This window comes from Podarcis liolepis, assembly GCF_965112155.1.
Source record: "Podarcis liolepis genome assembly, chromosome: 1".
In the NCBI taxonomy this organism is placed as follows: domain Eukaryota; kingdom Metazoa; phylum Chordata; class Lepidosauria; order Squamata; family Lacertidae; genus Podarcis; species Podarcis liolepis.
This window is the reverse complement of record NC_139554.1, coordinates 70299837-70326564: the sequence shown is the minus strand read 5'-3', so window position 1 is coordinate 70326564 and position 26728 is coordinate 70299837. Positions and strand designations below refer to the sequence as shown.

At 41.4% G+C, this 26728-nt stretch overlaps 1 protein-coding gene across 5 annotated transcripts in view; it reads left to right on the top strand.

Moving 5' to 3' along the window:
- The window catches only part of TUB (TUB bipartite transcription factor), a 128276-nt gene that overhangs the window by 56103 nt on the left and 45445 nt on the right, over positions 1-26728 (top strand). Inside the window, exon 1 of one of the 5 annotated variants that reach the window (XM_083478105.1) lies at positions 21172-21238. The exons of the other annotated variants lie outside the window; for them this stretch is intronic. The gene's annotated coding sequence lies outside the window, so the exon portion shown is untranslated. Of the gene's footprint in view, positions 1-21171; positions 21239-26728 lie in introns of those variants that run through there. 5 annotated transcript variants of the gene reach the window in all.

Sequence of the window (26728 nt, the reverse complement as noted above, 5' to 3'; positions counted from 1 at the left end):
GGCGCCAGGGCGGGGGCTCTGCTGCGGGCGCCCCCTTCACCAAAGTGGGCAGGAGAGGAGAAAGAGGTCCAGCAGGGGAGCAGCCCCGTCTGCAGCAAAGTTGTTGCCCTTTCAAAGAAAAGAAAAGGAAGGGAAGGAAATTGAGGGGTGCTCTGCCTTGTTTTCACGAACCAGGTTAGCCCACGATCATTTTGGGGAGGGGAGGACGGCAGATCGTGTTGTTTAGGGAGGTTGCTATGAAGGAAGCGCCTCATTGTAGGAGAACAGGCTTCCTGAATGAATGAAAGTCGCGCACAGCCATTCTGTTTTACAATCTTGGTATTTTGCAGGCATGAGCGCTGTGCTTGTGAAATCTCTTCCTTTGAAAACATGAGATCCAGATAGGCAAAACTATGTCGAAGGCAATTGTTCAACCCCTTCTTGGATTAGGGGGTGTGCTAATAAAACTTCTTTTTAAGACCAAAACAGGAGGTGAACTGCATTGCTGTCTTTGTATGATAGAAACACTGATTTTTCTTTTTAGTAGTGTTTCAGGTTTATGATAAGTAACTCAAATTCTAGGGTGGGCAAGGGCATTCCTTCCTCTGTTCTTCTGTTGCCCTGGTTTCTCTCAAGTTATTAACAGGACTGACTTATGTACTGCGGTTGAGTGATATTTCAGACTTATCCATTGAAATCTGCATCCACTCTTTATGCTTTGTCCTGGTCTTCAAATTTAGCTGGGCGTTTTAAGGACATATTTATAAATTTTAAACTGTTGCAATATTCCCAACAGCTGTGAAAAATGCTTTTTATTTTTCATAACTCTTCAGTATGAAATCTTCTTTGTTTTGGTACACGTGGAACACTTACAGCTATAAAGGCAGCCTTGACTTTAATGCAAAATCCTTCTTCATCATTTGCCATGAAATGCAGGTGCCAGCTCCTGTTTTGTACCTGGAGTTCACTTCTGCTCCATTAAGTGTGCCTTCTTGACGAGATTTCACTAGAGGCTCGTTTTTACTCTTAAATCACTTCCATGTGCAATTGCATGAAACCTGTAAACCTGTATGTACTTTCACAGGTGATGAATGCTTTCATGCCATGTGTATCACTGGCAGTAAGCCACTGCAATTGCACATAGAATCATAGAGTTGGAAGAGACCACAAGGGCCATCGAGTCCAACCCCCTGCCAAGCAGGAAACACCATCAGAGCACTCCTGACATATGGTTGTCAAGCCTCTGCTTAAAGACCTCCAAAGTAGGAGACTCCACCACACTCCTTGGCAGCAAATTCCACTGTCAAACAGCTCTTACTGTCACGAAGTTCTTTCTAATGTTTAGGTGGAATCTTCTTTCTTGTAGTTTGGATCCATTGCTCCGTGTCCGCTTCTCTGGAGCAGCAGAAAACAACCTTTCTCCCTCCTCTATATGACATCCTTTTATATATTTGAACATGGCTATCATATCACCCCTTAACCTCCTCTTCTCCAGGCTAAACATGCCCAGCTCCCTTAGCCGTTCCTCATAAGGCATCGTTTCCAGGCCTTTGACCATTTTGATTGCCCTCCTCTGGACACGTTCCAGTTTGTCAGTGTCCTTCTTGAACTGTGGTGCCCAGAACTGGACACAGTACTCCAGGTGAGGTCTGACCAGAGCAGAATACAGTGGCACTATTACTTCCCTTGATCTAGATGCTATACTCCTATTGATGTGTAACATGGGTTACACATGACATTACCTATTATATGGAAGTGATCTCTGTTCACTGCAGAGTGGAACTAGCTTCCAAGTACAGTGGTACCTCAGGTTACAGACGCTTCAGGTTACAGACGCTTCAGGTTACAGACTCCGCTAACGCAGAAATAGTACCTCGGGTTAAGAACTCTGCTGCAGGATGAGAACAGAAATTGTGCTCTGGCAGCACGGCAGCAGTGGGAGGCCCCATTAGCTAAAGTGGTACCTCAGGTTAAGAACAGTTTCAGGTTAAGAACGAATTAAGTTCTTAACCCGAGGTACCACTCTATAGGGCAAAGAACAAGGAACTTACCTGTCCACACAGGGCATTTTGTCTTGTGTGAAGCAGCCGTTACTGGATGAATAGAAGCACAGATCATGAACCTATTAAATAAAAAGGTGAAGTTGGAGAAGGAATTGGGGAAATTCGGCTGAGAGATAGGCAGCCGGAGTTCTACATGTTTGCTTGATTTTGTTTTTAAAGTCTGTTTTTGCAACTTCGGTGCATAAATTGATTGGGGGAGGGGATAGTGCAGTGGTTTCTTGCATAAGGCATCTCAAATATTTCTCCTCCCCTTCCTCTTGCCCTCTCCTTGTCTATCCATTTCCCCTTACAGAATACACACAGCGTGGACTGTGCAGCAGCTTGGCAGTCAGTGTTCGCTGCTCTCCCATATTCTCCTGCTGCCGCTCTTGCTGCCATGGAGAAGAGCAGGGATCGCCATGGCAGCACCAGCTGCTGTTGCCTGTCATTGGCTCCTTGGTTGCCATAAGCTACCAAAGCCTCTTTCTGGAGAAGTTTGTGCGTCAAACTGTGGGGGGCATTGCCTGTCACTCTGGGCTAGATCCCCTGTTCCTCTTGCCTGCTAATGAAGCAGGGAAAGTAACGGGGCTTTAGGGGAGCTATAGACAAGGAGCAGAGTGGCAAGGGCTTGAAGATCTTTGTTTGTGCTGGGAATCCAGTAGCAGTTTGAAGTTGATAAAAGTTGAGAGTACAGTTTTGATGGACACAGGATTATGTTGGTAGCTTAGTTTAGAAGGTTAAGTTTATATTTGCTTCATTGCACCATTGCATTTGATTTCCTGTGAAGTGGGATTTCTAGGTTTGTCTGAACACTTTGGTTATAGGAGGGACATACAGTGTTTGTAAACCTCTGTAATATTTTTAATGACTTTGTGGCAGGGGTCAGCAAACTTTTTCAGCAGGGGGCTGGTCCACTGTCCCTCAGACCTTGTGGGGGGCCAGACTATATTTTGAAAAAAATAATAATGAACGAATTCCTATGCCCCACAAATAACCCAGAGATGCATTTTAAATAAAAGCACACATTCTACTCATGTAAAAACATGCTGATTCCTGGACTGTCCATGGGCCAGATTTAGAAGGCGATTGGGCCGCATCCGGCCCCCAGGCTTTTGTTTGCCTACCCATGCTTTGTGGCTTATAAATAAAATGGTATTTTGTCTCTCTTTTTTGTAATGAAAAAAAAATTGTAATTAGATAACTCCTTGGGCCGTCGATGTTATTTTTTAAAACACATACTTGCCAGATGCATCATGTGGCCATAGTTCTTATGTACTGTTCTGCATGTTCTGATAAGTTTTCAATTGGACTACTGCAATGCACTATTTGTGGGGCTGCCCATGAAGGCAGTATAGAAACTTCATTTGGTCCAGAGTACAATGGTCAGGTTGGTGATTGGTAATAACTGACAGGAGCATTGTCCCACCAATGCTGCAGAAGTTCCACTGGTTGCCAGTTTATTTTAAGGTTAATGTCTGACTTCTGGATCTTATATAGTTCCGTACAGCCTGGGTCAAGGATTCTCCTCTCATGCTCACACTGAGGCCTGATAATCATAGAATCATGGAATTGTAGAGTTGGAAGGGACAACCAGGATTATCTACTCTAAGCACCTGCAGTGCAGGAACATTTCGCCTAACGTATGTCTTGAACCCACGACCCTGAGATTGAGTCTCATGCTCTGCCAACTGATAAATCTTTGCTGCAGGCATCGCCTCCTTCAGAGGCTTGATTGTCTTCCACAATCAATAGTCAGTTCTCTGCTGCCACCCTTAAGCTATGGAATTTTTAATGTAAAGCTGGAAATCACTACCCACTTACCTATGCGCAAGTCCCACTGAACTTAATTTTGCTTACCTTTGTGCAATCATATCTATAGGGCTGCATGGCACAGCTTTCCCTGCTAGACAGCTTTTCCTTTCCAAATGTGGTTTAGACTATGCTCCCTGCTGTTCAGATAATGCTGTTAATTTATTATGTATTTTTCCCCTTGGGTTTTTTTAAATGGCGTTGCCGTTTATTTGTTATTAAAATTGTTTTTTGCTATGGGAGCTCATCAGAGTTGAAGAGCAGATTACAAAGTGACAAAGCCTGCAATCCAGTACACACACTTGAAAGTTAGTCCTACTGAACTCAGTGAAGCTTACTTCAAAGTAGTAAGCTTTGTATGAACAGGCTTGTAATATGAAAACACATTTTTTGCACCGATGGCAGGAAAACATACTGAAAATTAAAATTGTCCTGAGGATAACTTGTGTGCATTTCTCCATTTTTCTTTGCTGCACTAGGTCTTGTGTGTTTCGTTTATTTTTTTTAATTAAAAAAAACACATTAATGATGTGCATGTTTAATTGAGGGCTGAATCATAACTTTTCTGAACATGCTTTGTATTTCAATAAAACGTTTCTGTTTGTACAGCAACTTAGAGAAAGTATTTTCCCTCAAGTGCTGCACAATTTTATGGGAAACCTTACAGCCATTTTAGTGTTTCTCTCCCACAGGGAGCGGGTGAACTTTAAATGCACGACAGACAAATTGGTTCACAGCATGTAGTAAAAATAAGCAGGGGGTGGCGAAAGCAAAGATTGTAACATGCTATTTGTTGTTGCTTTTTGTAAAAAAGGAACTGCGTGTTGATCTAACATACAACACCCAGGGCATGGGCTGAAGGCGCAGGATGGAACAGCCTTGCTGAAGTGAATGAGGTTTGGGTCTGGGAAACTCTCTCCCTAGGCCACCTTGAGCTCCTTGGGGGAAAGGCAGGATGTAAACAAACATTCCTGCTAACTGGTAGTTGAAAAGTTGTTACAGAATGTCTAAGAATGCAACAGCACCACTGACTCTTGGAAAGCATTTTTGTGTGTGTGCAGATCAGGCAGAGAACAAAGAACTCCAATTGCTTTCTCTCTGTCCTTCTAAAGATGTGCCGAAAGATAAGCAGTTGTGGTGGGAATAACAGCTATGCCATCACTCAGGCAACCTATCAACTGATGCCAAGGTTTTGCAGGGGGCTTTGTAATATTGTGCAAGGGAGGCAGTGCTTCATCTTCATTTCCCCGTGAAAAGTAATCCTTTTGTCTTCTCTGCGCTGTGCACATCAAAGAAATGGAGCCTTAAATGAACGTTCTTATTATTTGCTTCTCTTTGATCTATGTCACTGTCTCTCCCTTTTAAAATGCACATACCTTACAGCATAGTAGCCTGCAGTGACTTAAAACTAACGCAGTGGGTTCATCTGAGTGCTTATTTTATGTTATTATACTCTCAGTCCCGAACTCCCTTCACCAATGAAACGTTGACTTTCTTTTTCCATTCTAGTGGATTAAAGGCTGAATTATAGAGGATGCAAACTGTTTATAGGTTTTGATGATTAAGTGGTATATAAATCCTGTTAAATATATATACATATATTTAAAAACAGTTGATGCCTTTAGATGGCTGTGATGAAAAGAAATGCACAGTCAGGGATGGAGTAGGTTTGAGGTTCATGAAGAGCATCTTCTTCCCTCTCTGTGCCTTACCTGAAGTGGCATTTGAAACTGGGTAATTTCATAAGTGATCCAAGATTTGCCATTGGGGTCTGCTGCTCAAAGAAAATCAGTTTCCATTCCCAAGCTTCGCAGGTGTGCCTAAACGAGGTTCTTTAACTCTAAACCAACATATGCGCTGCAGTAAGTACTGAAAATTCAGGATGTGTCCCTGGAAGCTCTGTCTTCTGAAATACTTCCTCTGTTAAAAGCCTGCACTGATCCATTAGTGTTGTGGGTGGGCAGGTAACCCACCTGGATAACACTCCCTCAATATATATGGTGAATGGATTGTTTCTCTAGGACAATTCAGTCCCCAAAATAAGTGCTCTGCAGCGGAGCCTTAATACTACATTAGAATTCCTGCTTGCACAGCAGGAATTACTTTGTTTAACAGCTCTTCAAAGTGTCTGTTGACTGCTTTTTACTGCTTGTGTGATGTATATTGATACTCATAATCTGAGGTCTTCAGAAGCTTAAGACACTAGCACAAGCTCATTGTAGAGGTTGGCATTCTCTGGAGTTTGCATATTAGCTTTGTTTTGACAGCACATCAAACATGCCTTGAATGAAGCAGCACGGTTGCAGTGCTGACTGTGCAGAACTCCTGCTCCTAGAGCACTGAAGAGATAATTCCCTCTGTGGTATCATCATGTCTCAGTAGATCTGGTGCATTTGATTATTTGTTCACATATGGGAAATGGTTTGCACTGTTGAAAATTAGGCTTATATAAAAGTCGTTGCTGGTGGCAGCTAAGAGCTGAAACGTAAAGTGTCATCCTCTGTGTGTGCACAGTATGGGGAAAATAACATGATTGCCTCTCTAAATTTTCAGCAAGGCCTATATAATCTGATTAGCAACATTTAGCACGCTTCATAACAGCAGATGGCGGTGTGTAAAGTAACCTACATATGCAATACCCAAACCATATTATGACGTAGGGGAGGAAAATACATGGATCCTATCTTCAGTGCTTTAGAATAGCTTTACTTGCTTAAGCAGGACATATTTGATTAAAAAAAGGAGCAACATAGCTCAGAAAGGGACTTACAGCAGTTTGTTACCTGTTGGTTTGATGTGGCAATGCTACAACTACATCTGGAGTAACACAGAACACACGTGTGTGTGTGTGTGTGTGTGTGTGTGTGTGTGTGTGTGTGTTATGGCTGCACTTTTGCAGAGTAAAATATTGCTCAAAATGTATCTCTGTCTAGCCTCCACCCATTCTGACCTTATTGGGGGTGGGGGAATCAAATCCACCCAAATCCCTATTAGTGTTGGAATCAGAATCATGGTCCTAATTATGAAACTGAGATTAGAAATATGCATACAGAAATTAACAATATACCTATGCAACTTTTAGACTGAATTCACAGTCTCTGGTTCAGATCTCGCCTCTGCCATCCACTCATTTTTGTGACTTTAGACAAGGCACTCCCTCTAAGCTCCAGCATTTCCTACCCTATCTGGAATATGGGATAATGGGAGATAATAATATATTATTGCCTTATAGGGTTGTGTAATGATATCAACTAGATACAACATGTATATGAAGCTTTTGGCAGCTGTCAACAGGAAATTTGGAGTGAAGTGTGTCAATCTGCAGGTGACACCCAGCTCAATCTCTCTGTTCCATGTGAATCAGAATAGGCAGTAGAGGTGTAAGATGGGCTGGATGTGGGCCTAAAAAAATGAAGCTGAATCCTGAAAAGACAGGTATTAGTTGTCCCAAGTTCTCACATCTGGAAGATGGGAAGGCGAACTGCCCTGAATGGGGTTGCAGTCTCCTGGAAGGAGCAGGTTCTCAGTTTAGGGGGCACTCCTAGATTCAACACTGTCATTGGAGGCTCGGATGGCTTCAGGGGCTAGGAATGCCTTTTCTCCATCTACAGGCCTTTTGGACAGAGATGACTTGACCACTGCATTCTGGGTTGTTTAAAATGTTTCTAATACTGTGCTTTAATGTTTTAACCCATTCTGGGACCTTAGGGCAAAGGATGGGTTATAATTAATAATAGATAATGCAATAATAATAATAATAAATAAATAAATAAAAAAATAAAAAATAGATATTGCATATGATGTACATGAGCACTAGGAAATGCTATACAAAATTTTTATTAATTAAAAGAGTGACTTAGTATGGAAGATGAAATTGGAGACAGACACTTTCCCCAATGCCTGGCTGTCCCATGTCTCTCCTCGGTATTCTCCATCTTTCCATCTTGTCACTCCCACCCCATATTACTGCAAACATATACCCTCTTACCCAGATTAAAGCCTGCAAGTAAAGCAGAGTGTTTCCCCAACCTGCAGAGAAAGAGGATTGGAGCTGAAAGTCCAAGGTGAAATGTGGGTGCATGTGGGTGTATTATGCTCACATGTAAGCAAGCACAATATGTGACAGTGTGGAACATGTTTATTGCTACATGGTTCAGAAGCAAAGATCAGTTGCTGTAACTTAGAGTTTCCATGTTTTTTGACACATCAGTAGATCTGATACTTTACGGAATCTTATCACAAGAAATGTTATTGGATCTTATTGAATCTTGGGTTTGTTTTTTGTTTTTTAAAAACCAAAACAAACACCTGGTCTTCCACCCTGTTTCTCCTATCTTTTAAAAGTTATTTCCTGCATCATTTTCCACCACTCCATGGAATTATCTAATGCTAATTAGCCTCAAACAGTGACTGATCCAGTTGGTCTATAGCCATATGCCCTATCATAAGGTTACCATATTTTTCCCCAATGAATCCGGGGATGCTTCATTGAAATCAGTCGGAATGATAGGATTTTGTCAGGGGACTGATTTGTAAATCTGGGTACTCTCCCCAGGAAACGGGGACATCTGGTAGCCTTACCCTACCATCTCATGTAGGACTGTCCAAAACAGCACATCAGCTGCAAGCTTTTAGAACATCAGATGATGCTGTGTGCTCAAAGGAAGATGTGTAGTCAAGCAGAGATGGTCTTCATCTACATGTATGTAGAAGGTTAGCTTGCTTCTGAAAAGATGTGGGCTATCTCTTTTGCAATTGCATACTTAGCTAATATTTAACAGATTTGTATTTTTAATCTGGGATTATATTACATGAATATCTTGCTGCCTTCTGGAGAGAGTTTTTTTATAATTGCTGTTGTTGTTTTGAATGCTGTTTATTTGACACACACAGTGTTTCCGACAACTTAATTTTCCTTGTATGCTGTTTATAGCTTCATATTACAAATAGGGAAGCCATTTGATTGATAGACTATTGATTGATAGACAAATCAATTGAAAACGTTGGTGCTGGTAATTTATTCCACTGAGTGCAATCCTATTTATTAATGTTGACTTGGAATTAAGTTCCACTGTTTTCAACAGGCAAATCTTCCATTATGTGAGTCTATGAGAGTTATTGGAAATCAAATATTTTTGTTTGCATACTTTACTGAAGATAATTATAAGGATGTAGGGAGCACCTGGGGAACCTGTTGCCCTCCAGATTTTGCTGAACTGCAGTTACCACCATCTCTGACCATCAGAGATGCTGGCTAGAGATGATGAGAGTCATGGAACGCCCTCCCACCAGATGTCAAAGAGAACAACAACTACCAGACTTTTAGAAGACATCTGAAGGCAGCCCTGTTTAGGGAAGCTTTTAATGTTTTATGTATTACAGTATTTTTTAAAAAAATTGGAAGCAGCCCAGAGTGGCTGGGGAAGCCCAGCCAGATGGGCGGGGTATAAATAAATTATTATTATTATTATTATTATTATTATTATTATTATTATTATTATTATTATTGTAGTAGTAGTAGTAGTAGTAGTAGTAGTAGTAGTAGTAGTAGTAGAACCACATCTAGAGCGCCACAGCTTTCCCCTTCCCTGGATGAACAGTTCTCATAAGAATTATTTCCACATGAATTATTTCCATGGGAACCGGTGTGAGGTGTGTAGTATGAGTAAGGGGGCTTTGGTGAGGTCAAAGGGTGGGGGGAGAGGTGGAAGAGTTGGAAAGTGGATTGAGAACGGGCACTTTCCCTAGTTCCCCAAACACTTCATTTTTTTGTATATTCTCACTGATAATACCACAGAGAGTTTCCACTGGTATATTCATTCTTGTACACATTACTTGGCTGGATAATTAGGTACATTCACCTTTCAAACTTAATTGAATTCCTCTGCCCCTACAGGTCAGTGCATAAAACAGGAATTGCCTCTGGCTTGACCCTCGTGAACACTGTTTTGTAGGATCCAGAGCGGTTTGTGTGCCTTTAAGGATACTGCTGCTGAAACTCCCAAATTTGCGCTGATCAAAAATATTTATTCTACTCTGCAGTGATACTGTGTCAGAACTTCAAGCCAGAGTGCAGAAAGAGAAAAGCACCCTGGTGGAAGAGGCTGTTCAACCATCAGCAGCCGTCAGTCGCTGAATGTGCTTTACTGTTTTAGACTGTCACTTTAGGAGCCTGTGAAAAGCTGCTAATCTGTCTGGCCTGTTGCCCTCACTAAGTTTCCCAGTGGATGGAGATCAGGCTTTTCATCTCTTGTCATTCCAAAGTGAAAATATGACATTGCATAGCTCTAACACTATTTTAACAATGAAACATATCACAGATGGGTTTCTGGGCTGCAGCTGGTGCCCATCTTGCCTAGCCATAGTTACTCTCCTTTGTGCTTGGGGACGCTGTTGCATAGCACAGTGGACAACTCAGTGCCTTGTATGATTTCATTCTGTCCCAGAACAGAAAAACTTAGAAAATCGCAATAACAACTGTGACTGTTTGCTGTTACATTCTCTCACCTTTGTACAAGTTGTCTGTCCTGGGAAGTGAGAGTGTAACAAAGCAGACACAACAAGGAAAGCAAAATAGGGAATAAGGCTGATTACAGTGTCTTGTTAAGTTCATGATGTCTGAATTATCATTTCTGGCGCATTCGTAAGCCCTGAACACCCCTTCTGCAGAATGAATAACCTCAACCGACACAGACTTTATGATTATACCATGCCATTACACCATGTGTGTCATGGCAGGAGCATTTGCCTTATTCATGAAGAAGTCTTGGAATGTGCAGCCATGTGTAATGATTTGCGAAACAGCCAAACAATTAGGCCACAGATTTCAATTACAAATAGCAGGAAATCTTATTTTGGCTACACAAACAGTACAATTTGGGAAAATAAACATAGCATTTAGAGTCAGCTTCCCACAGTGCCAAGAACAGCATAATTATATCTGGTGGTATTATAAATAATCTGTGGGGTTCTCTTCTCTTCCATCACCAGCAAAAATGACACTAAATTATAATTTCCACAAATGTACCGAGTGGCTTCAGTGGCTTCATGAGCTGAAGCATCCTTCCCACTTAAGCTTGTTCAAGCCTGTTGGTTAGGTATCTTCAGAGGTTTACCTGGTGAAGAGGTTCTTCTGTATCTTTGCTATGTGCATTACATATAATGATGTGCTCTCACCTGCAGGGGTCTGAGCACTCCAGCTGAGACTTCCTTGTGCTGCAGGATGTGCCAATGAGGCTGCATTAACTGGCTACAGAGGACTTCCAATAGGATGTTGGTTGGGGAGCCCACCTTATTTCCAGTGTTCAAAACTCCCATCATTCTAAGTGCATTTTGTGACAGGGAATTTCATTAGTGTGAGCAGTTTCTGAGCACTGGGTGCAGATTTTGGATTCAAACTGCAGAGTGGAAGCAAAGGAGGACCTTTTTCTGTCTCCCCACTTCTAGCTACTCTTTGAAGACTGGAGAAGAGACCCTCTTAAGGATATTAGGGGGGTGGGCAGGGGAAGGACCAGACCATGTGAAAAATAAACATAATATTTTGTCTGCAGTTCATTCATTTTCAGCTTTGTATTATTGTTATAAAAAAGTGTGCCTAGACATTCACTTGTTGCGCCCATAACCTAGATTTAAGGTGCCATTCAGCACCTAGCTTTCATATCTCAGTTTCTAACACTGCTTATTTCACAGTCCCCCACCAGCAGATGCCAGGATCCCTTTCTAAATGCCATGGTCCAACAGTACCAGAAGTTCACCACCTTTCCTGTGTTCAAGGTAGAACTTTCCTGGATCATGGATGAAGGCTTTCCCTTGGCTCTGAGGGCTCCAGATTGTACTTGTATGTGGCTCCAGAAGAGACCTCTTCTGGTCACATGCCATGATCCCTGGGATCATCCATGACTCCCAGGTACTTGAGGCATCAAACCTGTCAACCCCAGAAGGCTCCTGGTTGGGGTAGGGACTGAATAGCTGGGGAATGCCAGGAGGTCACTGCTAAACTTTCTGCTTTTTCCTCCTTAGCTGACAGGTGGTGCTCACTGATTATATTTATTATGACCCCATGCCCACTGACTTTAGATACTTCTTTTGATCTGCTTATGTATAACTTCATGTTTATAGGGCAAGCTCTGCAGAATTACCTTTTGGTGGGCTTTTGCCACAGAACAAATTGGGACAGATTGCAAAGCAAGGTTTTGTTTTACAGAAAACACTTCTCTATTACTATTGCGACTAAAGACCCATTTTCCTTTCTGTTCTTTTAAAATGGGTTGTAGCTCCAACATTGCACAGGAGGGGGTTTTTGGTTCATAGTTTAAACTGCAAGCTTTCCAAACACATATAGAACATTTTTGTTTGTTCTACTGCACATTGCCTTTTCCCCTGTCCAGCAAATCAGCAGTCCATGCTACTGCAATTTATGTTTCATTTCCTTCTCCCATATGCTAATTGAAAGCATTCCACATGAATGAGCTATCAAGCTAAGAAGAAGTATGCTTAAATGTAGGATGTATATGTAGTCGCTTTCGTTCCCTGTGATGTTTATTTGACTATAATTGTTCTTTCTTTTGCCTATGGGCATTATGACAGATGAGACGGAATGAGGGCCATTGCATTAATAGATTAATAAAATAGGAAGCTGAGCAAAGGGATTTTTGTTCAGCACCCTAAGAATAGAGACCACAGTAGAGCAATTTCCAGCCATATTCATCCTTGGTAACAAAAGCAGCAAAGAATCTTGAGGCACCTTTAATTCTAACAAATTCATTATGATGCTGTAATCATGCAAAGTGGACTGTGGCCTACAAAAGCCTGTGGTATAATGAATTTATCTGACATTAAAGCGCCACAAGATTTTTTGTTCTTACAATAAACTGAAGTATATATTTTAGATCTCATATAATAGAATTTAACAATCATACATTTTCATAGGAATGTAAGAAGCTGATTTACATGACGTGAACTCATGAATTCAGCTAGCTCTGTGTTGTCTGCACTGCTTGGGAGTGACTCTCCAGGGTTTCAGACAGCATCCCCCACCCCAAGCCCCACCTAAAGATGCCAAGGATAGCACATAGGGCCTTTACATGCAAATGAGATGTTCTACCACTGAGTGGTGGCTCCTCCCCTATAGAAAATATTATAATGTTTTTCATGTGTTCAGCCTGGTTCTATAAGGGCTAAGTTAATTGCATCATAAACATCGAAGATAAGTATGTGTAACCTGCAAAGATCTAGCTTTTGAAATTACTAGCAAGTACTTTTTATGAATAAGGGATAGCTTAGTTACCTCCCAGGATTGACAGCTGAGGTTGAGAAGCAACCTTGAGGTGGTTTTATCCTTGAGTCATTTGAATGAACTTGAGCTTTACTGAAAACTGGCAAGGTTGCAGCCCCTGCCACCTGTTGTGCACTCTTTGCAAATGGAATTGAATCAGAAGGTGGAGAGCCATGATTTCCTGGTTGGTTTAGTTTAACCCTTTTTTTATGGTTGCGTTAAGTGTGTTGAGGTATATTGAATGCTGCTATTCATTCTTGACACTGTTATTGATATCCATAATTGTTTTTGCTATAGTATACTTCAAGTTGTATCTATTATGACTCACATTGTGTAAGCTGCTTTTAGGCATAGTCTGGTGGGGAAATAGTATGTGAATGAATGACTCTTGCATCTGTGAGTGCACTTTCCATACTGCTTCTTTAAACACTAATATCTATTCCTGGTGTAATGCATGCTCATTTGAGAAAATATTGTACAGCGGTTTAAATTGTGAACATCCTTCAAATGACATACACCCTAAATATCATTAAGAACAAACAAACCTCACTTGGCCATGTAAATAGGCATGTTGCAGTAGTGAATCCTGTCCCAGAGTAATTAATGAGAAACACTTAGTTTCACTACAAGAGGATTGTATTCCTCAATATTCAGAAAGTAGTCTGGGAACAATTGAACTTTCTCTATGTAGTAATTTTAAATGTCTGGCTTAATTGTCTGAAACAAAGGCTGTCCATCTCAGTAACCGGGACAACAGAAACTCTAGGCAATTTTGTTCTATTTGTAGATGTTGAGTCTTGGTTACTTTATTAGATTATATTTCCTTAATTAGCTAGCTCCTATCTAATCTTCTGAACATAGCAGTGAGAAGAGCTATCAGTGGTTATTAAACTCATTTACTTCTGTTTTCATTCAAGTGAATTTGCAAAATAGTCTGAAATGGAAACAAAATGACAATTGAATAGGAAGGAAGAAGTATATGGTATATTATTACATTGTGGAGTTTTGTCCTTTTTCCTGAATTAAATTTGGATATTTCTAAGAATGGAAGAAAGAGGTATTTACAGTGGTACCTTGGGTTACAGATGCTTCAGGTTACAGACTCTGCTAACCCAGAAATAGTACCTCAGGTTAAGAACTTTGCTTCAGGATGAGAACAGAAATTGCATGGTGGCCGCGGCGGGAGGCCCCATTAGCTAAAGTGGTACCTCAGGTGAAGAACAGTTTCAGGTTAAGAACGGACCTCCAGAATGAATTAAGTTCTTAACCCGAGGTACCACTGTATTGAGTTGTAGATTATTTGGGGAAACTACTAGGAAAAAACCTGTGTTTTTAGATTCATTGGTGCATGTTTACCAGACTTACATGCTTTAATTTTCAATTTGTGACGTACATGCTCAGCAAACTACAGTGGAGAATAAAATGTGGCTTTGTAGTAAGTTTAATGGAATGATGGCAGAAAACTAGTTGAAATGCTCTTTGGGCAATCTAATATCTGGTTAACATGTAGTCTCTAGGGCTGTCACTTGATTTAGAAAAGCTTACCCAATTAATCATCTGAGTTTTAGTCAATTAATGTACCGGTAATTAATCAATTAAACCTGCAGAAAGCATGCATTCTGAGAGTGTGTGTAAATATTTACAAGAAATGATAAATGTAATATTATTTCTCTCCAGTGTTTGTTATTCAGAGATGTCTTACACACCTGCTACAGTGCTAACTTTAAAGTTGCCTGCCGCCCAACCTTTTCCTGCTGCCTCCTCTCTTTACTCCAGTTTCAGGTGTTGAAGAATGGAGATCATGGTGGGAATGGCCTTTGCTACTGATGACACCAGTGATGACTGCCACTCCATTTGTAGATGAGGCATCTGGTATGAGACTGGTGGCAAGCCAGCACTTTTCCGGTGGCCTCTGCCACCACAAATTCCACTAGCTGTATTGAACTCACTCAGAACACTATCCGATTCCACTACAGAACCATGCTAAATTTTGCATATTGCATTACCGGGCGGGGATCACCCATGAAGTCCTGTTCCAGCCCAACGGCAGCACTCTCATGGATATTGAAGAACTATTGTCCTCCACCATGCCAGAGACTAGCATGGTCAAGAATGCTGTTGGGCAACAGAATGATCAATAGGCCAGCAGCACCCTCAATCTCTCTCTCTCTGGCCCAATACAGGTACAGAGTTTTTAAAGCCCACTCCAAGGATTTCTGGTACATGAGACAGTATTTCAATGGACAACACCCTCCTTCATCCTCCAGCCTAGCCTGGTGCTGTACTGACTGCCCAGGTGCACACAGCTGAGATAGGTCAGGCCCACCCAGGTCCCTCATCCAATTCTTGGATATATTGACACGAGGTAGGGTTCCTTCCTTTTTAATATTATTGCCATCCTGAAAGACACACCTCTTCAAAAAAAGACAACACCTGTTTACAAAAAATGGCAGGAATTTCTGAACAAAATACATGTTTCGATAAATAACTTCCAGCTGCCCACAAAGCCATGTAGCATCTCTCCTTTGTTACATCTTTGTATAATTTAAATCATTTCTACTGCCTCCGTTGTAAGCAACCAGAGCAATTATTGTTATCTGCAGGAAAAAATAGATTTAGGCAGAACAATGGAAGTCATGGAAATATGGGGGGGGGGGGAATAGATACTTCATAGAACTAATGATGCTGTTGTGATGCACTGCTAACTCGGAAAGTAAAGAAAGGTGCTGTATTGTTGAATGCTGGTTTCTAGCTCAGGATGTCGAGAGTCTCCAAAGAAAGAAAAAGTGGTGTGTGTGTGTGTGTGTGTGTGTGTGTGTGTGTGTGTGTGTGTTTGGATCAATCTCCAAAAATGACTTCTCATATCCTACCTCATATGTTTGTAAAGTTCTCTGTTTTAGTTTTTTATAATTCAAGGTCAACATCTTGAATATTATTTAGAAGATAATAGGAATCCAGAGCAGACACTAGCTGCTGCCTACCCCTATCATCTAGTGCTTAACAATACAATAAATGGCATAATGGGTTTTTGGAATTCATGTGGTGTGTTTTTTCTTCCTGTACAAAACACTGCTGGAATAATGCTGGCAGGCCTAGTCAGTTCAATTACCTGTTTTAGAAAAGCCATATGGTTATTGTGATTATTTTGTATTGTTTTGCAGTATTTTATGCTGTGCATTGCCTTGATATTTATTCAAGTGGGCAGTATAAAGGAATTAAATGCAAATAAATATGACTAAAATGAAATTAACACAATGACTTTTTAAAATACAGGTGTGTGATTACAAATGAATGAATACTATGTACCGTATGTAGTAATTAGTATTAAAAAGGAAGCAATGAATTGATGGTGAGTTTGTTTTTCAGCAATACCAAAGGGATTTAGTCTGACAGCAGAACCCCAAATACACCCTGATTTAAATGCAATGTGATGTACAAATGGCAAAGTATTAAACTTCATGCAAATCACAATCCTAATTAAGATTTACACAGTGTTAATACTTCTGGTGGCAAGACAGGGCATGGTTCTTAGAACATTCCACTCTATTTATCACTTCCATATTATTATGGAATTCCGCGAACACCAGGCCATCCTTCTGACAATTTGAATTTCCCCCAGATTTGTATTGTGTAAAAGAAACTTTGTGAGATGTGGGCAGGTGCTACCTGGGAGCATAGCACAAATTGGAACTGTATTCCAAAATGGGGTTTTAAAATAGAACATAAAAGATTATTATTAGTTCATAAAATGAATGTGTTCTTAAAGTAACAATTGACTTGGAGTTTTAGTGAGATAAAGACCAAAGCTAAAATTAAAGGGGATTTTTTGGTCTTGAAGTCGGATTCCCAGTATACTGATACTGAGAAAGAGCGGCAGTGATATGAGAAGAGGAGCATTTGTGTTGAGTCTGAATTCCATTAATGTGGGAGAGAATTTGGAAGGAAAAGCAAATGTATGTTCTAGTTCAGTGTATGTTTCACAATCACTCTGGAACAAATTTAAAACAAAGCTGATTTAAGCTTTGTGTGTTTATTTCTGGAAGGCTCTATGATTAAAACATTGGTTTTCTGTTTGGATGCTTGCAAAACATATATCTGTAACTTCCTGTTTAGATACAGATATATGCTCCTGACAGAGAGGGTGGGATGAGAAAGAGTGTTTCAAGTCTGCCTAAAGCAATGCCATCTGCCCTTGAAGACACATTCCTTAAAGTGTTTGGGGACAGACTGTGGTCACTCAGTGCAAAGGTTATATCACTCTGAACATGTTCCGAATTACTTATCTGTACAGTATTATTGTTTCATATGTCCTGTGATTTAACTCAAGGATTGAAAAGAGATTTCTTTCGCTGAGCCCTGGCAACCACAAATTAGAATCTGCTCTGAAGACTCAAACAAACAGTGGCTGTTCAAAATAATAACATTTTTCTCCTTTGCAGGAGAAGCCTCTAAAACTTGACACTGTACATCAGAAGCAATGTTGAAAATGCCCCAACTGGGAGTAAAATAAATGAATTCACATTACAGTATATGAAAAAAAATTGCTTCCTCCATCTCAGCAATGCACAAACTTTATAGACAGAAGATTTGTGAGACTGTCAAAATATAATATCTTAATCTAGCCCTAAACAGAAAAAAACATGTATTCTGTTTGAAGCTGTTTTCTAAAAGCAGGCTTCAACAAACAGAATACAATCCCATGATGTATCACTCTACAAATGTGCTGTGGCACTGCTCTAGTCATTATTGTACTTCCGTTGAGCTTTGATCATTTAAGTAGGTTTTGGGTATGTATAGTTAGCACATTCGTTCTGTCTTTGTTGTTCTCAGGCTTTGCAACATTATCTGAATAAGAATTGGTGTAACTCAAGAAGCACAGCTGCTTCTATGTGATGTTCATTCACATTACCATTACCTCACTTCCCTTATATCTGGTTTGTGGGTAACCATGAAGGGTTTTCGACTATGTAAACTTCAGGCACAACTGTGGTGTACCTAGTTTGTGAAAACTTCTCACTCTTTCCCCATTCTGGTGTCAAGGAATCTCTTCCCTTTCCTGTCCAGATGTTATGGAATCTTCACAATCCAGATGAGGAGAATCTGCATACGTTCCAGCCCAAAGCAGTTTGATCGATACATTCTGTTTCTAGCTAAATAGGTGACATCCACTGTAGCATCAGTAGGGTCCCTCTTCCCCTGCTATTTGACTTAGTAGGGAAGCTTTCATGAAGGAAAATAGGGCTGCAACCCTAACTTAACTTGGGCTTACTTTTGAGTAGAGATGTTTAGGACTGCACTGTAAGCCTATCAATGACTACTACTCATGATGGGTATATATTACCTCCAAGTGCAGAGGCGACCTGCCTCTGAACACTCCAGTTGCTTGGGATCATGAGTAGGAGAGTTCTGTTGTGCTCATGCCTTACTTGCAGGCATCTGGCTAGACCTCTGGTCTGATCCCAAAGGGCTGTTCCTGTGTTCTGAAGAGCTAAAGCCAGGATGGAAGCAACAACTACACTCATCTATTCTTTTCATATGCATTTATTGCTGTTGCTTTTTATTCTTGAGAGCTATATTGCCAGCTATGCAAATGTAAAGGATCTGTACTGAAACTGTTCAATATAGACTAGCCTAGGGAAATCATGGCAAATAATAGTTTGGCTCATTTGACCCTGGAGAAAGCACTCAAATGTTCTTTCAGGAATAATCAATTTTCACAGATTTGATAATCCTCCACTTCTTGCTGTGTATATATCATCTAACTCTTGTCTGTGAGCCAAGGATTTAGTTTTTAGTCTGTTGTATTCCACATGCTCTTAGGAATGCTTTCATTTGTTTTTTTGGCTGTACTGCATCCACTTCTTCCTGTGTCCATGGCACTCTCTCTAAATCTGTGGTGGAGACTTGGGGAACTTGCAGCCCACATTATCAGGTGTTTTCAGCCTTTGCTGTTTTCCCACCTTCTTTCGCAGCTGTTGAAACCTGGTTTTAGACCAGCTTGGCAGTGAACCCCTCATGTGGTTCTCCTCCTGCAGGTGAGAGTGGGAAGAAAAAGTGTCTGCCTTTTCTCTAAGCCCACAAATGTCCTGTACCCTAGCTTTTGCTATTGCTTTTCTACTCAGTAGTTATGTGTCCCTGCAGGAGAGGTTTCCCTTGATGGAAAATGCTAATTACAAATCAATAAATTTATGAGGAAAGAGGCTGTAATAATCGTGTGTACCTTTGAGGGTTTGCCATTAATTTTTGTATCTCCTCAGAATTGATAAAGCAAGTTACTTTGATGCAAGGCCCTTAACGTTGAACAAATCTTTCCATTCATTGGCAGCGCTTTCTGTGAGAAAAGCAAAGATGAGCTGGCATGTTGACATTTCGGTCCTGTTTGCTGCACAGCTCTCAGAAAGGAGTGCTGCTAAAGGCCAGAGTTTTTGCTTGTTCAAATGTTAGTACCAGGAATGGTGAAGGAAGAGAGACAGCTGCTCCCCACTCCTGCTTTACAAGTCCAAAATTCTGTATATTAATCCCAGCTGACAAATGCTGAATACATACCAAACAAGACTTTGGTATTTATAGAATGTATATAACAATTCAAGGAACAGGCCCTGCAGTCAGCATTTCAAGCAGCAAACTAATGAGATCGTTGACAGCTCACTCTGATTTTTTGAAATTGTTCTGTGTGTATGCTTCTTAGGGAAGTGAACCTCTGTGGAATAAATTGCACTGGCATACTGTGCTCAAATGATAGTGCTCTGCTAAACCATAAAGAAGCATGTAATGCCAGCATTATAACAGTGTTTTGTTTTCTACAGATTGTAGTTCAGTTTTGTCATGACTTGGGCTAGTAAACCGTTAAATCTCATGCTGTCCTATTCCAATCCACTGCACTCTCGACAGATTTTCAGCACACAACTTTTTTCTTCTTCATTATATTTAACCCAGGATGTAGTTACCATGTGTGACTTTGTTAAACTGTAGTTACTCCTTGGTAGTGGTACCCAGACTTCCTCAACCTCGGCCCTCCAGATGTTTTTGGCCTACAACTCCCATGATCCCTAGCTAGCAGGACCAGTGGTCAGGGATGATGGGAATTGTAGTCTAAAAAAACTTCTGGAGGGCTGATGTTGAGGAAGCCTGCAGTAACCCCTGTACATAGAACTGCAGCTGGCATTGCCATCTGTCAACCCAGAACTCTTGTTGTCTGTCTCTTTAAAATCTCCATGGTAACAAGAAAGCACAACAGTTGCTGGGCTTCCTGTCCTGTGTTTTTCACTAGTTCCTTTGCCTTTCCTCCTCCTGTGCTTGTGGTAGTAAGTAGGACTTCAGTTTTGCCCCATAGCAGATGGAGGCGGTGGCAAAATGAACAACACCGGACAACACCATTACTGGCCCCAACAACATCACACATACCATCTCGGGACTATTTAATTGCTCATCGTCTACCATTGTGTATGCCATCAAATGCCAACAGTGTCCTTCAGCTCTCTATATTGGACAAACAGGCCAAACCTTACGCCAAAGAATAAACGGACATAAATCTGACATCAAGAATCACAAAACAGAGAAACCAGTAGGAGAACACTTCAATCTCCCAGGACATTCTATACAAGATCTCAAAGTAGCTGTTTTACTACAAAGGAATTTCAGAAATAGACTGGAAAGAGAAGCTGCTGAATTGCAACTCATTACCAAACTTAAAACCATGGAGAGACCTGGTTTGAACAAAGACATTGGATTCTTATCTCATTATACATGACTTAGCCATTTTTCACCTTCTCACCCCCTGCCTTTTCCTGCAAGACCTATTGCAGTCGTTAAGAGTCGTCAACAGGCTCATCTCAGCTATCTGCCAATCTCCCATTCCCACCACCCTTCTGAGTAATACTCCTCCCCACCTTCTCTCTATATAGAAGGATCTGGCAACTTCTGTTTCAGTGTATCTGAAGAAGTGTGCATGCACACGAAAGCTCATACCAAGAACTAACTTAGTTGGTCTTTAAGGTGCTACTGGAAGGAATATTTTTTATTTTGGCAAAATGAAGGGGCCAGTGGGGAAATGGGGTGGAAGGCACAGTGGTTGCATCTTCTCCTTAAAGACTGTCTCTCCCCATGTGAGAGAGCAGCACTAGGCCCCTGCCAGGTAGCCTAGTTGGCTCATTGGAACTACACAAGACAAGACACACCAGATCTTCTGACACACAATGTCACATTCCTATGGATATTGCTTGCTTGCAATGTGGGAGGCCAGTGTGTGAATCTGTCCTAAAGTTTAGAGTGTATTCTGTTCTCCTCAAAATACAAATGCGGCAAGTTGCTTAGAAGGGGTTGGCATGCAACACTTGCCAACCCCTTCTAAGAAATGACAATAGTGCTTCCATCTCTGTGTGGTGCTGCATATAATTGTGAGGATTCTGTGGTTGCCCTCCCCCCTTTGCCCTCCTGCCTTTTATCCTTACCCCATTGGATTGTCCTTTTCCTTGCACACAGAGTAAACCAAGCCTCTGTCACAGAGCTGGCATAAGTGATGCTGAACTCCAAGCACAGAGGGGTTTGGCCTGTAACACAATTTGAACATGCCGTATGTCAGCTCAGTCATTGTCTCTTCAGGCTGCTAAGAGTATTTCAAAGTAAAGCACCACAATAAAAAAAAGCAAGAGTGAAACTGTTTTTCATTTCTTACAGCAATTTCAGGTATCTGTCTGAACCTTACTACAGCAGTATGTTGACATTTGAGTGACCTTGTGTTTCTCTCTAGGAGATGGAAGCCCAAGATGAATGTTGCCCTTCCAAAGTTATTTCTGTCATATTCAGAATAAACACTTCTAAACAGCTCTTGAGGCTTTCCTTCTAGAAAATACTCTGATTAGAGGATCTGTCAAATAAGGGACATAGCAACTACTATTGCCTGCTTAAGTAGCACCCTCAACATATTCTCAGACAAATTTTGCGAACAAAGGGGAAGCTTCAGGGGGACCATGACAGCTGCTAACATTTCATTTATTTGTTTGTTTATTGTATTTCATTTTCCTTCAAGGAGCTCAAAGCTCTTCCCCCCTCCCCATTTTATCCTCACTAAACCCTCCAAGGTAGGTTAGGATTAGACGCAGCAACTGGCCCGTGGTCACCCAGTGAACTTTATGGTTTGAGTGGAGATTTGAAGTTTGGTCTTCCAGGTCCTAGTCCAACTCCTCTGGCGACTACCTCACACTGCTCCCATGCTGCAATGCACCTCAATATCACATCTAGTCCCCCCCCCATGATTGTCTTTTTTGACTGTCCACATTTTGCCTCATGATGCTTCTGGGTACCAGGGGCGCTCTGTGCCCCATAGCTTCTTCTGCTTCCATGGCAGGTGGCATTTGTGATCATCCTCCAGCCCTACAAATGATGGGGAAGATCAGTGTTGGGCACTTTGTTCCAAAGGAGCCACTGTCCCTGTCAGTGAGGGCACAGCAGAATCTTCCTTTTATAACTGTACGCAGGTCCGCTCTACTTAATGTGACGTTGGTTTGGATTGTATAACAGCTTCTTGTTGTCTTAGCTGTTTTTTTTTGCTTGCTGCATGAACTAAGCTGCCATGTGGAATGATCTGAAGCAGCCTCCAGATGGTGTCTGTAGTACGTGCCTTGGTCTCAGTTTCATATATCAGTATGAAATTCACCTGTGTGGGGATTTAAAAATAAGCTCCATTGGTGCTTGATACACCATCAGTTCCTCATGTTTTCATAAGGAGGTGGCAGCTCCAGGGCTTTGCAAATGAAAAGGCTGTGTGGGAAACTTGATGAAGGATATGCCTTTGTGTCTCATATACTGAAACACCACCTACATCTTGAAGTATGAAAATGGTTTGTTTGTTTTTTAAAAAAACATTTTTGAAGGGTTTGTTGAACCTTCTCAAGAATGTGAAACTTGGAAAAGTGCAGTGGGTTTAGCCTGTAACATAGTTTAAACATTTACAGTGGTACCTCGGGTTAAGTACTTAATTCATTCCAGAGGTCCGTTCTTAACCTGAAACTGTTCTTAACCTGAAGCACCACTTTAGCTAATGGTGCTTCCCGCTGCCCCCACGCCACCGGAGCACAATTTCTGCTCTCATCCTGAAGCAAAGTTCTTAACCTGAGGTAATATTTCTGGGTTAGCGGAGTCTGTAACCTGAAGCGTATGTAACCTGAAGCGTATGCAACCCAAGGTATCACTGTACTGTGAAAAATGTTAGCAAAACAACATATTTTAAATATGCACCTAAGAGCCCATTAAAGTTTGTTTTTGATCATTGAAGTTGTGCTGTCAATTCCCATTGATGGTAGTGGGTTTGAATTAGGCATTAAAACCTCAAGGAGGCCGACACTCAGGTTGGCTAACTCTCTTCAGGGGTTCTCTGGAGCTGCATTGGAGTAAAAAAGGGGTTAAGGGATGTCAAAATGAGGTGGCTGCAAGCCTCTGAAATATACTTGCTATAGGTAAAAGTCACTGCTCCCTTTCCATTTATGTGCTTAATGGACATCTCAGGTTGGAGCCCAGGACTTGCCGATCAGAAGGTTGGCGGTTTGAATCCCTGGCAGTTTGAAAGCACGTCAAAGTGCAAGTAGATAAATAGGTACCACTCCGGCGAGAAGGTAAACGGCGTTTCTGTGCACTGCTCTGGTTTGCCAGAAGTGGCTTAGTCATGCTGGCCACATGACCCGGAAGCTGTACGCCAGCTCCCTCAGAGTAAAGCGAGATGAGCGCCGCAACCCCAGAGTCAGTCATGAATGGACCTAATGGTCAGGGGTCCCTTTACCTTTACCTTGAATTGTATGTGGTACAAATATAACTTGTACTCCCTTTATATACATAAGCTAGAGGCCCAAGGGGCAAATATTCCATATATTAATGCAACCACCTGGTTCTAGTCAAGTTAGACACCCACAAGGTAGAATGAAAAACAGGCCCTGCATGTATGATTCTACATGCAATACTGTGATTTTAAACAGAATTGTGTTGCAGAATTAGTTCAAGGGTCTTATCTGACATTGCATGCAAAGTGTGTATGTGTAATACATTCATTTTCCTCTACTGGAAGCTATTTGTAGCATCCCTAATATAGCTAAGTAATTTGCATTATGAATGAAATGCCTATTCAGTGAGTGGATTCTTATGACAGAGAAGCATGTAGTAGCCGCAGAAGCTTATTGCATAATGTTCACAACTATCTGCAGCTTCCGACTAACCAGCCAACCCCCAGACTGCAGACCTCCCACAGCCACTTGGGAAACTGGAGAAGCAAGGATCTGGTAGCAAAAAGCATAATTGTGTGGCCAGGCTCTGGACTGCTTCTTCCCCATGTCATTATGGGCACTACACAGTAAGCTTTTTGAGTGGGTACCACATGACTCTGCCTGATCTGCTGAAGAGGACAAAACATGCCTTGCCTGAAGGAAATTTTGACTCGTCGCAGATGATGACCTAATTACAAAGCCATCTTAAACGCCAGTTAACTCACCTTTGAAAAAAAGAAATCGAGATAATCAACGGCACTTTAGGTGAAATGGAAAGGTGAAATCTGAGTTTCAGTGTAAGGAGTTTTAGGTTATACTGACTAAACTCTTCTAGGCTACATCAGTTCGTAAATGGACAGAAAGTGGTCCCTTTTCTTCAGTGGTTTCTGGAAGTTTGTAATGGAAACAACAGCATTGCAGAATTTCCATCACTTCTGATGTTACAGTATTATACGTGATGTTAGATGTAACTCCCAGTAGAGCAACGTGACACTGTTTAAAATGTGACCTCGACAGTCTTCTTCACCTTTTATTGCTAGAAAGTACAAGCCACCAGTTGTAGATTATTTGCACTATTCAGTGAGGGAAGAGAGGGGGTGATGGGGATGGAAATGCATCTCACCAACTTTTGTCCCATTCGTGTCAGGCCTATATTTTGGTGGGTGACTCCTTAGCAGACCCTGCAGCCTGGATCATCTCTCAGTGTATGTACGTTGCAGTGGCGGACTTCCGGCTTTAAATTTTTTACTGGCGCTCTGTGCGACACCAAAATCCAGTTCCTCTTGCTTCTCGCCTTTCATTGTTCGTCATTGTTGTGCACCCCCTGTGGTACCCTCTTGGCTCAGCCCCTCCTGCGGGCGAGCCAGTCATCTCCCCGAAATCTGCCTCTGGTGGGTTGCCACATTGCTGAGGGAGGATCTGTGTCAGCTCTATCGACCAGACCCTCACTTCAGCGCTGACAAACTCTCTCTTCTCAGAACTAGCTTTGTGGAGCTTTTCTGAAGATAGAAACCTGTATTTTTAAAATGACAAACATCCCCTCAGTGACTAATTTGACCCACCAGCCTCTGAATCCCAATCTCTGCATCAAGGAGTTCAGGAAAATGAAATCAAAGGGCCATTAGTCACTAGCTCAAGGCGGAATGGCTGCCCCTTTGGCAATAATAGTGGGGTACTGGCTTCCCTGCAGAGAGTGACCTACTAAAATAATAGAAATGTACTTAAGGCCCAGTTCTGACCTCATTTTTGCCACTGTTGCTCCTACAGGATACAAACATTAAGCGAGTCCATAATCTTTTACAGGAAATCGTTTGGGAACTGATCAGCTACTTAGCAGTGGAGATTTGCTGTTTGAGAAATGTAGTATATCAGCACTAAATAAGGTTATCTAAGGTGCTGCGGAAGATCTCTTGTGACCAGGATAGCAATAGCTTATAAATCTGGTGGTTGTGTAAATATATCAGAGCCCTCTGGCAGGCAGGTTTGAGGTTAATTCAATTCATTACCGGTCATTCTATCCCTTTGCACTCCCAGCTTGTCATATTGAATGTCAGAGAGAAAGAAGTCCCATTAATCATGCAAACACTGTCTGCAGCAAAGCTTTGCATTGCACAACTGTGGGATGTACCAGCCCTTTCAACAAGGTAATGGCTCTCTGGGCCAAATCAGACAAGACTTGGGAGAATCGTGAATAAGATCTCGCATGTAGTTAACAGCTGATCTGCCATACAGTTATTTACTCTTGTAAAGTTTGTGATTTGATTTTTCGCACCATTCTCTGGATTTAGCTTTGAAGTGGCTAGATGGTATTCATTCGCTAAGTTGTGTTATTTCTTACATTTTGTTAAGACTTATCTGTTTCAGAAGGCCGTTGAGTGAACTGTCATCTGATGGGTTTTAGCTCTGTGCTAGCTCTTTTAATATATTGCTATTTGGTGGATTCTGGAACACCTTTTCTTTGCTTTGAAACTGCATGGTTTTTTTTAATGGCTCAGTTTGGACATTCTCTCTGTGTGTATGGTGGGATATGTGTGAAAGATTGCCCCTTGCAACCATGCCTACAGTGCTATTGAGGCATCAGGCATAAGCCTGCATTTTATTAATGTTTGATCAGGACTTGTATATTAGAGAGAGCCTAAAAGATTTTCAAATGTTTCAATGCCAGGCAGAGAAAACCTTGGCCATTCTCCTAAGACAAGGGGCCCCCTTTTTGATTGATAGCAGAAAACAATTCTCAAAGTCATAAAAGCTGAAATTACAGACTAAAAGCAGGACATTGACCCTACATGTTACAGAAGATAACAAAGGCAGAGATAAATATAATTAGGAATGGGCAAATAGTAAAATGATACCATGGGCCTCTCTTAAAACCT